The sequence below is a fragment of the Diachasma alloeum genome, unplaced genomic scaffold, assembly GCF_001412515.2.
Source record: "Diachasma alloeum isolate Michigan unplaced genomic scaffold, Dall2.0 Dall_scaffold_43681, whole genome shotgun sequence".
NCBI lineage: Eukaryota > Metazoa > Arthropoda > Insecta > Hymenoptera > Braconidae > Diachasma > Diachasma alloeum.
This window is the reverse complement of record NW_021683142.1, coordinates 56,996-76,259: the sequence shown is the minus strand read 5'-3', so window position 1 is coordinate 76,259 and position 19,264 is coordinate 56,996. Positions and strand designations below refer to the sequence as shown.

Genomic DNA, 19,264 nt, shown 5'->3' with positions numbered 1-19,264 from the left:
CTCTCTAGTAAAAACCAAACAATTTTTTCTTGGTGCAGTTTTTTTACAAATACATTTTTTTTGTTTTTAGTGATCGACTTACTCTGCCGGGCCTAAAGAAGGTTCACTTAAAAAAGATCACTTTGTAGAATTCGCCGAAGGTTTAGATAGTTGCTCTAACGGCAAATATCTCTAGAACACGTGTCGCATACTCAAAAATAAGTGGGCCAAGATCTCACATCATAACATGATCCAATACGTTCAATGGCAAGATAAAATCGACAATGCTCTCTTGCAAATCAGTCCAATTTCTGTTTCCACTGATCCACTCGTAGTCCTATATATCAAAAGAATGGATTAATAGAACAAAAAAATTATGATCAACTGATGTGCATTTTTTCAACGCCTACCATAATGAACTAACAAAAGGTAGATCTCGTCTTTCAATATTGAATCTTCTGTATAATTAAAGAGAAAAAAAAACTTTTAATTCTGTGCATCGCTCACACATCATCCTTGTGCAGCACCACGAACCCCAGCAGCACGTCTGGCAGCGTTTCTTGCTTCACCTCTAAGCTTATTGATTTTACATTAATGACTCGATTCATTTTCGTTCGTTTAAAAGAATTTGGGAAGTCCTTCCTCACAGTCACTGAAAAAAAATATATATAGACAATCACACATGATACAGATGCATACATCGTTGTTGAACACGTGATACATGTTGGACTATATACGATGATAATTGGAAATGACCTACAAATGACGATAAATTTCAATTAGAAAATTCAAAGGGTCAAATTTTAGGTTCCAATGATTTTCAGATGGCGACTGTTCTACGTCTATTTCATAAAGAGGATAGAGGAAAATATCAATAAGAAGTCATTGTAGAGGGGGGGGGGGGATTTGATCATGTTTAAAAACTTTCAATGGATTCATTCACTCGATGATTCCTTATAATTATGAGAAAACTGATAAGCTTTAGATAGGCTTTATTATCCACGTAAAAAGATTTTTCCTTCTAGTGTAATTCGATTTCTAGTTCACGAAGTAGCCGTTGAGAGAAATATGGCAAATAGTTTTTCACATAAGTGCAGAACTTACCTTCGATTGTTTTATAAATTTCAGCATTCAAGGCTTGGTCAATGGGGAGATTTTCTTCATGTGATTTAAGAAATGCTGTGTTTAAATCGTGCTAAGTACCCTCCGATGTTATTGCAGTTACCTTTGACTATGTTGACCACCAGTTGGTAATGAAGTTTTCTGAATAGTAGAGTAGATCATGATTGCCGATCATCAATCAGTAATGAAGTTTTCTGAAAAGTAAACAGGACCGGGATATCTCTCCTGATAATGAGCATGGTACAGATATTATATCCTTAGCACGATCGTAAAACTACATGTGCTTTAAGGGGTAACGGAACCGACCACAAAAAGACGTTTACTAAAAACAAGTTTTCTTGGGTTCTATGCAATGAGAATCAATGAAACTTTTTCCCCGTATTGAGAGTAGCGGAACGCATCGCTCTCTTCTCATGCTTTTCTTATTTATGCAAAAAGAAATTGCAAATTATTTAATGGCAAGGACCAGGGCAAGGCCGACACCATTTTATTTGTAGGAATCTGCCAAGTCATGGTAGAAAAACCAATTTTTTGTAGATTTTTCTTAGCCGATGGCTATTTGAGCATGCGAGCATGAGAAGAGAGCGATCCAGGGAGGTCCAAGGCAGAGATTTTGAGTACAAAAACGTTCTTTTGTTCCATAATTTTCGTAAAAACTTGTTTATGATGATTGGGTGGTATCCAGGAGGTAACATGTCCTTTACAGGGCACCAATTTTAAGAGGGAAGTACTTTTACGAGTCAGAAGATGATGTAGAATGTTTCCATACCATTATTATTTATTTATTTCTACTTATTTATATTTTATGGGATTTGTACTTTTCACGTACAAATTCCAAAAAACCACGGGAACCTGCAATACCGATAGGGGGGACCCCTAACCTCTACGTGCCACGGGTTCCGTTACCACTTAAGGGGGGGGCGGGGTGAAAAGTACAAAAGTCCATAAAATATAAATTAATGGATATAAATAAATAATAATGGTATGGAAACATTCTACATCATCTTCTGACTCGTAAAAGTACTTCCCTCTTACANTTTACTTCTGTTTGAGAGGAAAAAGGCGTGAAATTTCAAATTTCACTGTAAATTTAATGAAATTCAACACTTTCAACCCTCCTGAACTGGCTAGATCTCTTACATCTCACTTGCACTGCAGTGGCGCGCCGCTCTACGCGCCAGTTCAGGAGGGGTTAACCAGCATGTGAAGAGAACTTCAAGTTACTTGAATTCTCATTTAAACGATGAATATTCTGTACCAAATCACGCTGTTTTTTTGATTGATAAACAAATTAGAATTGCTCAAATCATTTAGGCCACAGGAAAATAGAATGATTCAGCTTCCTCAATGGTGCATTTACTGGGGTTTCCTTCAAAGTTAATTAGAATCAATAGTGAGAATTATGAGAGATTCTGATATTTTTGAACTTGAGTATGGAAGAATCTGAATGCAACATCGTGAAAATGATAATTAATTGTTTCACTTTGAACAAATAGTAACAATATTTAAATTAAAAATTTCTGACATGATTAAACAAAAAAAGCTTTGACTCAATATTCCATAACTGCAAATAATAAAAATGATGATAATTATGTAATATTATCTGAATCATTTGAATTTCAGACTCTCAAAAAAGGATAGAGCAGAAGTCAAACAATCATTTAAAATTTTAATTTTTGATTTGGTGCTGAAAACATTAGGTGATGATGTTCTAAGCGTGGAATTATATTGATGTAATGAACAACGGATTAATTGAATTAACGAGTGAACTAATTATAAAAATTTATATGAGTGTTCACCAGAAATCTACTCTGGCTTACGTTCGAGGAGAAAGTGGATTATAATTATGATCGAACTTTTATTCAGTGAGCATAGCAATTAGCACATGAGCAAGTCATTTATTGCAATATGAAAAATTATCAAAATAAAGCTAATAAATTGGGACATTATTTTCATCAGTTGCGTTGCTTTTTGCAATTAGAATGATTATAAACAATGAATTGAAGAAAAGAATATTGAATCTGACAGGAAAAAGGGCATAATGAAAGGGGTGGCGCTAGTTTTCTAGAAGTTGCAGCTAACTGCGGCGCCTTTGATTTTTACTCCTACTTTTTACCCCTCGGAACGTACTGCGGAGACCTTTTAAGGGGTAACGGAACCAACCACAAAAAGACGTTTACCAAAAACAAGTTTTCTTGGATTGTATGCAATGAGAATCAATGAATTTTTCCCCGTATTGAGAGTAGCGGAACGCATCGCTCTCTTCTCATACTTTTCTTATTTATGCAAAAACAAATTGCAAATTATTAAACGGTAAGGACCAGGGCAAGGCCGACGCCATTTTATTTGTAGGAATCTGCCAAGTCATGGTAGAAAAACCGATTTTTTGTAAATTTTTCTTAGCCGATGGCTATTTTCATGAGAAGAGAGCGATCGAGTGAGGTCCAAGACAGAGATTTTGAGTACAAAACGTGCTTTTGTTGCGTAATTTTCGTAAAAACATGTTTGTGATGATTGGGTGGTATCCAGCAGGTAACATGTCCTTTACAGGGCACCAATTATAAGAGGGAAGTACTTTTACGAGTCAGAAGATGATGTAGAATGTTTCCATACCATTATTATTTATTTATATCCATTTATTTATATTTTAAGGGCTTTTGTACTTTTCACGTATAAAATCCAAAAAACCACGGGAACCTGCAATACCGATGGGGGGACCCCTAACCTCTACGTGTGACGGGTTCCGTTACCACTTAAGGGATAACGGAACCGACCACAAAAAGACGTTTACCAAAAACAAGTTTTCTTGGATTCTATAAAATGAGAATCAATGAAACTTTTTCCCCGTATTGAGAGTAGCGGAACGCATCGCTTTCTTCTCATCCTTTTCTTATTTATGCAAAAAAAATTTGCAAATTATTTACCGGCAAGGACCAGGGCAAGGCCGACTCCATTATATTTGTAGGAATCTGCCAAGTCATGGTAGAAAAACCGATTTTTTCGTAGATTTTTCTTAGCCGATGGCGATTTTCATGAGAAGAGAGCGATCGAGTGAGGTCCAAGACAGAGATTTTGAGTACAAAAACGTACTTTTGTTGCGTAATTTTCGTAAAAACTTGTTTATGATGATTGGGTGGTATCCAGGAGGTAACATGTCCTTTACAGGGCACCAATTGTAAGAGGGAAGTACTTTTACGAGTCAGAAGATGATGTAGAATGTTTCCATACCATTATTATTTATTTATTTCTACTTATTTATATTTTATGGGATTTGTACTTTTCACGTACAAATTCCAAAAAACCACGGGAACCTGCAATACCGATAGGGGGGACCCCTAACCTCTACGTGCCACGGGTTCCGTTACCACTTAAGGGGGGGGCGGGGTGAAAAGTACAAAAGTCCATAAAATATAAATTAATGGATATAAATAAATAATAATGGTATGGAAACATTCTACATCATCTTCTGACTCGTAAAAGTACTTCCCTCTTACAATTGGTGCCCTGTAAAGGACATGTTACCTGCTGGATACCACCCAATCATCACAAACATGTTTTTACGAAAATTACGCAACAAAAGCACGTTTTGTACTCAAAATCTCTGTCTTGGACCTCACTCGATCGCTCTCTTCTCATGAAAATAGCCATCGGCTAAGAAAAATTTACAAAAAATCGGTTTTTCTACCATGACTTGGCAGATTCCTACAAATAAAATGGCGTCGGCCTNTAATGGAGTCGGCCTTGCCCTGGTCCTTGCCGGTAAATAATTTGCAAATTTTTTTTGCATAAATAAGAAAAGGATGAGAAGAAAGCGATGCGTTCCGCTACTCTCAATACGGGGAAAAAGTTTCATTGATTCTCATTTTATAGAATCCAAGAAAACTTGTTTTTGGTAAACGTCTTTTTGTGGTCGGTTCCGTTATCCCTTAAGTGGTAACGGAACCCGTCACACGTAGAGGTTAGGGGTCCCCCCATCGGTATTGCAGGTTCCCGTGGTTTTTTGGATTTTATACGTGAAAAGTACAAAAGCCCTTAAAATATAAATAAATGGATATAAATAAATAATAATGGTATGGAAACATTCTACATCATCTTCTGACTCGTAAAAGTACTTCCCTCTTATAATTGGTGCCCTGTAAAGGACATGTTACCTGCTGGATACCACCCAATCATCACAAACATGTTTTTACGAAAATTACGCAACAAAAGCACGTTTTGTACTCAAAATCTCTGTCTTGGACCTCACTCGATCGCTCTCTTCTCATGAAAATAGCCATCGGCTAAGAAAAATTTACAAAAAATCGGTTTTTCTACCATGACTTGGCAGATTCCTACAAATAAAATGGCGTCGGCCTTGCCCTGGTCCTTACCGTTTAATAATTTGCAATTTGTTTTTGCATAAATAAGAAAAGTATGAGAAGAGAGCGATGCGTTCCGCTACTCTCAATACGGGGAAAAATTCATTGATTCTCATTGCATACAATCCAAGAAAACTTGTTTTTGGTAAACGTCTTTTTGTGGTTGGTTCCGTTACCCCTTAAAAGGTCTCCGCAGTACGTTCCGAGGGGTAAAAAGTAGGAGTAAAAATCAAAGGCGCCGCAGTTAGCTGCAACTTCTAGAAAACTAGCGCCACCCCTTTCATTATGCCCTTTTTCCTGTCAGATTCAATATTCTTTTCTTCAATTCATTGTTTATAATCATTCTAATTGCAAAAAGCAACGCAACTGATGAAAATAATGTCCCAATTTATTAGCTTTATTTTGATAATTTTTCATATTGCAATAAATGACTTGCTCATGTGCTAATTGCTATGCTCACTGAATAAAAGTTCGATCATAATTATAATCCACTTTCTCCTCGAACGTAAGCCAGAGTAGATTTCTGGTGAACACTCATATAAATTTTTATAATTAGTTCACTCGTTAATTCAATTAATCCGTTGTTCATTACATCAATATAATTCCACGCTTAGAACATCATCACCTAATGTTTTCAGCACCAAATCAAAAATTAAAATTTTAAATGATTGTTTGACTTCTGCTCTATCCTTTTTTGAGAGTCTGAAATTCAAATGATTCAGATAATATTACATAATTATCATCATTTTTATTATTTGCAGTTATGGAATATTGAGTCAAAGCTTTTTTTGTTTAATCATGTCAGAAATTTTTAATTTAAATATTGTTACTATTTGTTCAAAGTGAAACAATTAATTATCATTTTCACGATGTTGCATTCAGATTCTTCCATACTCAAGTTCAAAAATATCAGAATCTCTCATAATTCTCACTATTGATTCTAATTAACTTTGAAGGAAACCCCAGTAAATGCACCATTGAGGAAGCTGAATCATTCTATTTTCCTGTGGCCTAAATGATTTGAGCAATTCTAATTTGTTTATCAATCAAAAAAACAGCGTGATTTGGTACAGAATATTCATCGTTTAAATGAGAATTCAAGTAACTTGAAGTTCTCTTCACATGCTGGTTAACCCCTCCTGAACTGGCGCGTAGAGCGGCGCGCCACTGCAGTGCAAGTGAGATGTAAGAGATCTAGCCAGTTCAGGAGGGTTGAAAGTGTTGAATTTCATTAAATTTACAGTGAAATTTGAAATTTCACGCCTTTTTCCTCTCAAACAGAAGTAAATGTCCCCCGCCTGAAAATTACTACTGAACTGTACATGACATTTAAAATTTTTTTCCAACACTATAATTACTACTTACTCATAATTATTAGTGAATATTTTTAAAATCTTCTAAAAAAAATAGAACGTCGACTGTTCTTAGTATGGTCGGAAAATTGCGTTTTTCGTCACTGATGCCCGATAAATGCACGGAGGCTGTGTTGAGAAGGGGTAAATGGCGTTTAGCATACCAGGTCTGTAAAGCGAGGTACAGGTATGGTAAGTGAGACTTAGCATTCCTTGGTCGGTAAATTTAGACAGTTTCTAGATGGGTAACCCACAAAACATTCGTAGGGATACAACATGAAGTGAGCCATTATAACTGTCACTTACATGAAAACTCGGCGGATCGTACAATCCACTGAGATGCGCCACCGCCACTGTCGATGGTGTCAATAGTAGTTATTTGCTAGGGAGTACGTCGCCATATTGGGGTTATATTGTCATATCGCATCGATTGCATCTTATTTCGAATAGATTATATATATTTTTGAATGTTCTTGACAGAATTTAGAATGTTCTTGACAGGCGGAGTTTTTTTGTTCAATGTTTTTGATCGACAGAAAAGAAAAATGAAATAAAAAAAAATAGCAGTTTATTTTTGGAGCAATAAATAATCCCCCACCCCTTCCGTTGCCGTTTAGCTCGACGGTGAGTCTTTTCCGCTAGTTTGAGCAAATTTTCCTTGAAAAATTTGGGGCAGTAAGGGGTGGGATTGTTCGACGAGGATTCTCGATGTACGACCCCCCCCCCCTCATTCCCCCGAATTTTTGAAAAAAACTCGCTATAGTTTCCGAGATATTCTTGAAAAACTCAAAGGCAATTTAGATTTTTGTCTATTTTGTCATGTAAGTATTTTTTTTTATTTTGTCATTTATTTTTTCTTCAGTGGGGGGGGGGGGCGAAGCCAACCCTTCCCACCGGGGCCTGCGACCCCTGGACCCCTCTTCTGCGCCTCCACCCGACCCCACCCCCTCCCTTTCATCGGGCCTTCGTGACAAAAAATAGTATATGTCATACGGACCGTGACGTCGGTTTGCGATTCGTGTGAGTTAGCAGCACTCATCGCAAACCTCCGTCTACGGTCCTAATGACACAATATACTATTTCGGAGACCACGACTTTTGTTGCCTCCGGATGGAAGCTTTGTAATCATGATTTTTTTCGATTTCTGAATTTTAGGTGGAAATGCCTAGAAATGTCACGAAACGTGAATGTGCGCATGTGTGTTCATATGTCCAGAACTGTCCCCATAACTCGAGAATTATTGAGGCTTAAATATGCTGAAACTCTGGCTAATTGGTACTACTCAGATGCAAATTTGTGCTAAATTTCAGCTCGATCTTTTGAGCGGTTCATGAGATATAGCGATTCTTCGACAATAGTTTTTTGTCGATATCGCCTGGACCGATTGGATTCTTTTTTCAAAATACTCACCACGATGATACCTATTTAATTGGATTGAAAAAACACCATTACACTCTGAGCAATGTAGTTTTATTCTCGTTTTTTCATTTTTTCCTTGAAATTGCTTGTTTGCACGAAAACTTGGAAAATAATCGAGATAGAAACGTGAAACTTAGTATGATTTTAGGTTTCATGGTAAGAAAGTTTGGGATGCTGGATGAACGAAATCTTTTGCTCAATATCTCTAAAACTATTTGTCCGATTTCATTTTTTTTTCAAAATATGCGTTTTCATACCATTTACCTAGATCCAACACAATATGGGTACAATCCCATTGAAATTTTTCGAGATATCGTCGTTTTTGTATTTTTTGCTCGGAGTTCATTTTTGCGCCCTATGACATGGGTAAAAATCAGAAACATTTTGAAACTTTGATTTCTAGTTAGGATTGTCAAGGAACATTCCTATATCAAATTGTAGGTCTATGTATTTGATAGTTCTTGAGATTAAATAATTCACCTAAAATTTTTGAGAAAAAAAAACGCATCTATATTTCAACGTCCATTTTCACAGCAGGATTATTGAGGAAGCCATATAACATGAATATTGTTGCATGAAATTGCAAATTTATTTTGTAGAAATAAGGGAAAATGAGTGCGATTGGCCTTAATATTTTCAAAAAATGGGAATCTGTATGCCTTAATTTTTTGAAAACATATATTGGGATCCATTCGGAAGCCTATTACTAATGAAATTTCGTAGAAATGAAAATAGGGGAAATATACGTGGAGAGTAGCTGTTAGAAATCAATCACGATTTGATGAGCCGGGTGGTCGGAAGGAAAAGTGAGGTTCGGTTTTACAGGTTGATAATTAGCCGGAGGTAATTTGATGAGTTTCCTTTAATAAACAAATAATTATGCACTGAAAATTACACAACACAGAGTTTAATAAATAGATGATTTCCGAGTGGACTGTATACGAATTAACAAAAAAGATGATATTCGATATTGTCTGATAATATATACGATAATTTTCCGGCACTTTCACTCGATCAAGTTCGATGGCGTACTAAAGGATACGACACGTACGATCGTCCTCGTACGTGTTCGTCGATGCCCGAAAGTTGCCGAGCGAGCAAAATTCGACATTTAGCCCGACTGAGGGATGATTTTCAACAGTAGCAGTCATATGTAATCTGTCAAATGACTTCTGTCACACTGCCTGTTTATTTAACTAATTTAATGATAATATAATTTTCACTCTAATAATAATTGTTTCTGAATTGTAACGAATTTTTCCCATTTCAGAATTTCACCAAAATTTAATTGGATGCCTAAGAATATTCTTCTGAAAGTTTGAGCCATTTCCATTATTCATTCCTAAGAATGTCGAAAAAAAAGCAACTATTTGCAGAATCTCGTTCGAAAGACGCTGATTATCCGTGCTTTATTTTCGAACTTTTCCTAGCCAATTCGATAAAGAAATTGGACCATTGAAAATCTGTAAATAAGAAGTATTTCGATGTTTTCATTTTACGGATAAAATGTAATATTCGTTGATTTTCGGATATACCTGAGTCTTGGGTTCATTAAACATAACCTCGAAAAACAAAAAATGACTGGGAAAAACAGGAGATTAATTTTGTTGATTCCACCCTTGGCATTCAAGTTAATCTAATTATCAATCACTCCAATTATTTTGTCAGTTCTTAGCACTTATCACTGACAAATAACTTCTGAATCAACTCATTATAAACAAATACGTGTATAGAAAACATGCTCTGATGTACTTTATGCTTGCACGGTGTTTTTTTCTTATTTGGGGCTAAAAGTCCACTTTTAAATTAGCGCGCATTTTCTTGAAACATTGAGGTATCTGTGGGGGGAGATACATCCGCCGAATCAGAACTATACACGGCACCGATCTGTACACGGAGCGCCACTGTGCACAGCAGAACTGTCTATAAATGAAATAGGGCACGGGCGAAACTGTCCACGAGGACAAAGTTTCTACAACGCGCCAAGCCGATAAACCAGCATCGGTATTGTAGGAATCGAATACATTTATTACCCATAGAATAAAATTGTCAGTATCAATTTCCGTTACCTGATGGCGCTAAAAGATTGGAAAGATGATTTTCGTGGAATATCCAGGGCTGTACCACCTGAACTCTTAGGTAAAAACTGAGTCTCAGGCTAATATAAACCAACTCCATAATTGATTGCCTCATTAACTCAAATTATAGGCTTACAGAAAAATGGAGTTGGGCAAAAAAATCATGTAATTATTGCTCATTATCAAGTAATTAATGAAGAAAAATGAGTCATGATCACTTTTGTGATCAATATAAATTTATATTTAATTATCACTTCAATGATTGAAAAAAACTGTTCTGTTTTTTTGTAATAAATAGTGGAACGGAATTAATGATGTATGAATTAATCATGTATTGACGGGAAAAGAAGTGTTGACACGTCTCTCAGGAACACATCTACACTCAAATGCTGTCGCCAAACAAACTTGTTTCACGTCGTTGTCCTCCTTTTACGTTGACATTTTCGCTTAACTGAATGCTCCGCTTAACTGAATGCTTAACTAAAAAAGGCGACTCCGCCTCCGGCAGTCCTCACTTCGACCTCGAGGCAGCGCCTCGATCAACCTCAAGCCGCGACAGCAACTCAACGTCGCCCACGGAAACAAACCGTTATTTCAAAGCCTCTATTCTAACGCTACACGTAGCACTCGACATCAAGTTATTCCAAAGTCTATTTATACTATTAGTATTACATTATTATAATAAATATTACTCTTGTTGCTAACTGTGGTGATTCGTTTACACTGGGGAACCTTCCAATAAGTCTAAAATGGTGACCCCGACGTGATTCCTGTGGATTACGTTTTGCCCGAAGATAACCCCCATCCAGTCACGTGTCACCGCAACAGTCGTTATAACCAGTCATGCCGCTCACCCATTCACCGACTGCAAATACTGGGGAAATGACTGCTCAACAACTAGCAGAACAACAACAACAATTATTATTGCAACAACAACAAAAACAGCAGCAGCAACAATTGTTGGCACAGCAACAACAGCAACAGCATCAACAGAATTTGTTGGCACAACAGCAACAGCAGCAACAAAATCAGCAAGTATTNAATATAAATTTATATTTAATTATCACTTCAATGATTGAAAAAAACTGTTCTGTTTTTTTGTAATAAATAGTGGAACGGAATTAATGATGTATGAATTAATCATGTATTGACGGGAAAAGAAGTGTTGACACGTCTCTCAGGAACACATCTACACTCAAATGCTGTCGCCAAACAAACTTGTTTCACGTCGTTGTCCTCCTTTTACGTTGACATTTTCGCTTAACTGAATGCTCCGCTTAACTGAATGCTTAACTAAAAAAGGCGACTCCGCCTCCGGCAGTCCTCACTTCGACCTCGAGGCAGCGCCTCGATCAACCTCAAGCCGCGACAGCAACTCAACGTCGCCCACGGAAACAAACCGTTATTTCAAAGCCTCTATTCTAACGCTACACGTAGCACTCGACATCAAGTTATTCCAAAGTCTATTTATACTATTAGTATTACATTATTATAATAAATATTACTCTTGTTGCTAACTGTGGTGATTCGTTTACACTGGGGAACCTTCCAATAAGTCTAAAATGGTGACCCCGACGTGATTCCTGTGGATTACGTTTTGCCCGAAGATAACCCCCATCCAGTCACGTGTCACCGCAACAGTCGTTATAACCAGTCATGCCGCTCACCCATTCACCGACTGCAAATACTGGGGAAATGACTGCTCAACAACTAGCAGAACAACAACAACAATTATTATTGCAACAACAACAAAAACAGCAGCAGCAACAATTGTTGGCACAGCAACAACAGCAACAGCATCAACAGAATTTGTTGGCACAACAGCAACAGCAGCAACAAAATCAGCAAGTATTGCCTCCATTAGTTCCTTTTGGTATTGACGCACAAGCAACTGGTGTTATCGCTGCTGGTGCATCTAGCATCCAACGAAATGCCGTTCCACTGATGATGCCAGTCAACCACGCTCAGTCACTTGGGTACAATGAAGCTCAAATCATGGCCGTCACCCAGTTCAAACTACCAGATTTTTGGTCCCATGATCCGGAACTTTGGTTCATCCACATCGAAGCCCTGTTCACCACCAGAAACATCAGAAGTGACCAGACGAAGTGTGGAGCTGTTGTTGCTGCCTTGGGCTCGGATGTTCTCAAGGAGATGTCCCACGTTCTCAGGAATCCACCGCCCACAGATACGTATATTAACCTCAAAAGTATACTTCTCAAACATTTCACTGACTCAGTTGATCGCCAGTTACATAAACCGTTGAAAGAGATGCAACTTGGCACACAAAAGCCGAGCCAGATCCTAAGGCAAATGAAAACGCTCGCTGGCAACAAAGCAAGTGAAGAGCTCATTCGCAGTAGATGGTTGGCCCTGTTGCCTGATACTGTGTCCAAGCTCCTCAAGGCAGTCTCTAACAACTCCACACTCGATCAGCTCGCTGAGGCAGCTGACAGCTATATGCAAAATCACACCAGCTCCCAAGTCCTGTCAACCAGCTTCCAGTCCATGGCTCTCAACAACCAGCCAATGCGATCCAGTGCTCAGCAACCCATGACCTTCATTCCTCAGCCCATAGGAGCTGAAACCCAGGTCATGGCAGCCAGTCACATGCCATATCAGATGCAAAGCAACAGCAACATTGAGGTGAGACTGAGCGCACTGGAGAAAACATTGGAAGTTCTGGCTGCATCAGTCAGTAGTCTGTCAGCCAAGCTTGCAGGAAACCACGACAGAAGATCACGATCTCGATCTCGCACCCCAGGACTATCTGATCAGCACTTCTACCATCGCAGATTCGGTACCAAGGCTGTCAGATGCCTCAAGCCTTGCACCTGGGTGCCTACCAATCAGGGAAACTAGTTGAGCTGTCGTCAGTCCAGGCGGTTGGCGGCAGCGTTCAAAACATTCCACCGATCAAAGAGCAGCGTCTACATGTCTACGACAAATCCTCTCACACCAGATTTCTTGTTGACTCCGGCTCCGTCGTATCTGTTATACCACGAGCTCTTGTCAAGCAGAAGCTGCAATCATCGGACTTCAAACTCTACGCTGCGAACTCCACCAGTATCACAACCTATGGACATCAACCAATCACACTCAACCTCGGTCTTCATCGACCATTTACCTGGCCTTTCATCGTTGCTGACGTTCCGTCCGTAATCATCGGGGCTGACTTCATTGTTCACTTCGGATTGATGATAGACCTCAAGAAACATCGTCTGATCGACCCTCTCACTTCATTATCAACAACTGGAGAACTCGTCGAAACCTCAGTGTTCAGGATATCTACTGTAGACCAACACGTGCTTCCTGACAGTTTCCCTGAGGGTAAGTACGCAGCACTTCTCCAGCAGTTCATCGATATCACCAAGCCTACTGTCTCTGCCGCTTCACAAAACTCTGCAGACGTGGCGCACTACATCGTCACTCAAGGACCTCCAGTTGTGGAGCGATTTCGGAGATTATCTGGTGAGAAACTCAAACCTGCAAAGGATGACATCAACCTTCTGCTAGAGCTTGGTGTCATTCGACCATCCAGCACTCAATGGGTGAGTCCAATCCACATGGTACCTAAGAAACTTGAAGGCTGGCGTACCACTGGAGATTTCAGGCAACTCAACGCTCAGACAGTCCCCGATCGCTACCCAGGGTTACATGACTGAATAACACTGTACAAAAACAACTCAGTACAATAACATCATAGGTCAAAGTCATCACGGAAATTATATTGTGGTCCTTTTTTTTGGGATCCGATGCCAGCCACGTCCTCGTCGTGGGTCCTGGATAACGCTAAGAGCTGGTAAGGTGTGAAATGTAATTGCCTTACCATGCTCGTGAATTTATAGAAGTACTTATATTTAAATTAATTTTAAAAATCAATTGCCTTTAGAAGGAAGGTGGAGAAAAAGGGAGGTCCTGGACATCTACCTGGTCAACCATATTATTATATTGTGTTGAACCAAAGAGTTTAAATTCATAACCTGGCAACCTAGTCTCAACTTGGTAAGAAAGGTGGAGACCCATTGGAAACCATTGGGAACTGGAGGCTCTGTAATGATTTGTCATGTGATGAATTGTCGGGTGATGAGTAGTCATGTAACCGCTACCCAGTGCCCTACCCAGAGGATATTTTTCAACGCCTGCATGGTGAGAAAATATTTTCAGAGGACATCGAAAAGACTGCGATTACAACACCCTTCGGTCTCTTCGAATTTCTGGGCATGCCCCCTGGACTACGTAATGCAACTCAGACCTTTCAACGTCATATGGACAACATCCTGAGGGGTCTGGACTTCGTTGGTTGTTTCATTGATGTCCTCATCGTGGCTTCTGAAACTCATGAGGAGCATCTCCAACATCTTCAGCAAGTCTTCTCCATCCTGCGTCAACACAAGCTCACGCTCAACCCTGGCAAGTGTGAGTTTGGCAAGGAAGAGGTAACTTATCTTGGTTACACTATCAACCAATATGGATACAAAGCTCCAGACTCACGTGTCGAGGCGATCATATCTTTTCCAAAGCCAAGAACCGTCGTCGAACTCCGTTTCTCAGGATAGTAAATCATTACCGCAAGAGCATCCCCAACGCTGCAGAGATTCAAGCACCTCTGAATGGACTCATCCCAAGCCAGAAGAAGAATAACAAAACTAAGATCCAGTGGACCGCTGTCACGGAGCAAGCTTTGGAAAACCTCAAACAGAGTGTGGCTTCAGCAGGTCGCACAGCTTTCCTGTCACCTTCTGCTCCTCTCTCACTCACAACTGATGCCTCTGACACCGCCATAGGCGCATCACTGGAACAGTTCGAGGACAACAGCTGGAAGCCAGTTGGTTTTTTCTCCAGGAAACTAAGCCCAGCAGAGCAAGGGTGGAGCACGTACGACAGAGAGTTGCTGGCAATCTTCGCTGCCATCAGATTCTTTCGTCACATTCTCGAGGGACGTCACTTCGTCATCAGAACTGACCACAAGCCTTTGGTCTACGCATTCTCTCAAAAAGCCGAAAAAGCTTCACCTCGTCAACTAGAAAGACTCAACTTCATTTCACAATTTTCTACGAAGATTGTCCATCTGAAGGGTGAAGACAATGTGGTCGCCGACGCACTCTCCAGGATCAGTGTCATCAACATGCCCACCATCCTAAGTGCTGAGAGGATCCAGCAAGAGCAGCAAGACGACGAAGAACTCCAACAACTCATCGAAAACAACAACAGTTCGCTGAAACTTCAACGATTATCCATCGATGGCAACAACTCAATCTACTGTGACATTTCATCCGGCGTTGTGAGATCCTTTATTTCCAAAAATCTGCGACAAGTAGCCTTCGACACTCTTCATGGGCAGTCCCATCCCATTGGTCGAGTAATAGTTCATACACTCAAGCAGAAGTATATCTGGCCTGGCATCACGAAGGACGCTCTGGAATGAGCTCGCAACTGCATCGCTTGTCAACGCTCAAAAATTCAACGTCACAATCGTCTAACGCCCAAGCACATCGACGTGCCAGACTCTTGCTTCAACCATATTCATCTTGATCTCATCGAGCTCCCAGTGGTCAACCGTCTCAGGTACTGTTTAACCATCATTGACAGATTTTCCAGGTGGCCCGTAGCCATTCCCCTGGATGATATGACAGCTGATACCGTCTGCACTGCCTTCTACACCCACTGGACCGCTTAATTCGGCACACCTCTCACCATAACTACAGATCAAGGCTCTCAATTCGAATCTGCACTCTTCAAGGCCTTGTCGCGATCCTCAGCTGATCCTCAAATCTTCGTGGAGAAATTCTGGGAGCACATCAGAAGCCTACGACCGACACCAACAGCCCATCACAACAAAGAGCGCATGTTCATCCTAAAAAACCTGTACTCTTGTTCACATATGTTTCTTTGCATCGACGCAGTCAAACGACCCCTGGAACCACCGTACTCTGGACCTCATGAGGTCCTAGAACGCCTGGACGACTACACCTTCAAAATCAAGGTCAACGGAGACGAGAAGGTCGTCTCAGTGGAGAGATTCAAGCCAGCATACATTATCAAAGAGGATCCTGTCAATCCTCAGCAACCTCAGCAGGCTGAGGAACCTGAAAACATTGGACCCCAGCTACCGTCCTCAAGCATGGACCCACCTCTTCGTACCTATGCCAAAAGGAGAGACAAGACTGTTTCGTTTCTTCGAATCTCACGAAGGTCACTGGGGGGGGGNAGTTCAACGTCGCCCACGGAAACAAACCATTATTCCAAAGCCTCTATTCCAACGCTATACGTGTAGCACTCGACATCAAGTTATTCCAAAGTCTATTTGTAGTATTATTAGTATTACATTATTATAATAAATATTACTTTTGTTGCTACCTTTGGTGATTCATTTACACTGGGGAACCTTCCAATAAGTCTAAATATCATCTTTTACACTGCCATCTTGCAGTATTTCTCCGCAACCTTGTACTAATCGGCTGATGTGATGCCCAGTTCTATTCGATTAATCGAAATCGAATGCAAAATAATCGATTATCCCCATGAAATCCGCCATGTTCGATTAGGGACCGGTGTCGCTTTTTATATAGGAAAAAATGACGTGAATAATATCCTCATAATTTCATGAAATCTATCGCGCATTATTTTTTTCTCTTCATTAGGAATCACCAATTCATAAGAAAGTCATTTCGGTGATAAAAATCAATCGTATAATTATAAAAAATTTTACAAATTAGCGGTGTAGACTCGGCAACCACGTGATTTAGTTTCAACGGGTTGATACTGATTCAGTCGATTAAAACAACTTCTGCCTGGGCATCACTGTCATGTGGCCATAGGGTTATGAGATGAAGGTTATGTTGATTTGTTTGAGAATGGAAGATTCAGAGGGCATTTCACAGCTCCGATTTAAGGGGGAATTTTCCTCATCTAAATGTCAGCCAATAGAATTGCACTATTCGACTGTTATTTCATATAGTCAACACGGCATTCAGCTGATAATTTTTGATAATTCAACTGGTAATTTTTTTGACTATATTTGTGGAAAACAAAAGATTCCATGGTCGAGTGAACCCCTGGTTGGAACTGTCAGATGTATTTTATCTCATAGTGCAATTCTTTTGGCCGACATTTGGATGGGAAATTTCCCTCCCGAATACTACCCGAGCTTCAAAATCAATCGAGTAATTTCCTCAAGGTTCCCTGCACACAAACCAATTCGTCAAGTTTTTCAGGAAAAATCACTCATGCTTCGTATTGGAAATAAGATAAGGAAATTTATACTTGTATCGCGAAGTGCTGCCACCACCTAGTGGTATTTTGAATGAGTGTGATTCGGGGGGAGAATGCGTGAGTCGTTAGTCGTTTTATATTCGGTTCGATGAACAACAAACAGTTTGAATATATCAACGATTTACCGACTGCTTATGAGATAATTTAAAAATTGGATAATATATATTTAAAGACATCGACTACGTTGCAAATAGTACAAAGAAATGACTTGGAGAACGTGAAGCTAGAAAATCATTCAAATATCACAGAATATTTCGATGCGTTTGAGAGAGCAGTAAACGATCTCAAAGCAGCAGGTGCTGACGTCACTGAGAAGGAGAAAGTAAACTATATGATCAGATCATTACCCGTTGAGTACAGCCACATTGGAGATATAATGGATGTTTTACCTGGGGCAGAAAGGACACTTGCATATTTGAAGAACAAAGTCAAGATTAATTCAGTGACACAGAAAAATTCAACGACAAAATCAGACAATAATTCAACAAATTGCAATGCTTTTCACATTGACACAAGGGTGTGTTATATTTGTAATAAACCAGGCCACATTGCTAGAGAGTGGTCACAACAGAATCATTCACAAGGTCGAGGAGGAGGATATCGAGGCTGGTCATCAGGAAGAGGCAGAGGCAACGAGCATCACAGGGGGCGATCCAGTTCCAGAGGCTACAGAAGAGGTTACGACAATTCACGAGGAAGGAGTAATCATCGAGGACAGAGAGGCAACTACAGAGGTAGTGCAGTTGCAACATCGAGTCGACAAGGGTTTCAACAGGAGTCTCATAGTCATTCTAACGCTTTCTTGACTGAAGTGAATAAAACCGAGGTAAATGATGAGAGAAATAGAGACAGTAATAAAATTGAGTGGATCCTTGATAGCGGTTGCACAGACCATATTATAAATGATGATGAATTATTTACAGAGTGTGTATTTCTGAAGAAACCAGTTAATGTAAAATTAGGAGATGGTCGAGTGATGCAGGTGACCAAAATAGGTCGAGTAATTTCAATTTTCATTGTTGATGGTAAAGAGACACTAATCACGTTAAATAATGTCTTTTACGTACGTGATATTCAACGGAATTTAATGAGCTATGCTAAAGCAACAATCAGGAATACAATAATTTCTTACGAAGACATTTCAGAGATTTATAATCCCTTTGAAGAATCGCTATTGTTTGGAAAAAGAATAATCTTTACAAAATGGAAAGTTTTATTATGAAGTCTGCAAAAGTAAGAGAAGTAAATAGTAGTCAGATACCAGTAAATATTAATGAGAAGATGACTGAAAAAGAAAAATGGCATCGTACTCTGGGTCACGTGAATCTTGATTATTTGAACACTCTATCGAAGAAAGGGCTATTAATTGGTTTACCTAAAAATTGAAAACAGAAGAAATGAAATGTGCTACATGCATTGAATCCGAAATGCACAATTTACCATTTGAAAATAAGAGAAAACATACAACCCATTTACTTGAGATAGTACACACAGATTTAAATGGACCACATCCAGTTGTTGGGAATTCAGGGGAAAGATATTTCTTAATATTCATTGACGATTTTAGTAAACTAGCGAAGGTCTATTGTATTAAATCACAATCTGACGTTCCTAATTGTTTCATAGAGTATGTAAATCTAGTAGAGAATAAAACGGGAAAAAGAGTCAAGGGTCTGAGATG

At 39.4% G+C, this 19,264-nt stretch overlaps 1 long non-coding RNA gene across 1 annotated transcript in view; it reads right to left on the bottom strand.

The window, feature by feature from the left end:
- Positions 1-498: 498 nt before the first annotated feature.
- The window catches only part of LOC107047332, a 70,010-nt gene continuing 51,244 nt past the window's right edge, over positions 499-19,264 (bottom strand). Inside the window, exons 2-3 of the long non-coding RNA XR_001461640.1 lie at positions 1,084-1,295; positions 499-631 (exon numbers count right to left, since the gene is read on the bottom strand). This is a non-coding gene — a long non-coding RNA (uncharacterized LOC107047332). The remainder of the gene's footprint in view (positions 632-1,083; positions 1,296-19,264) is intronic.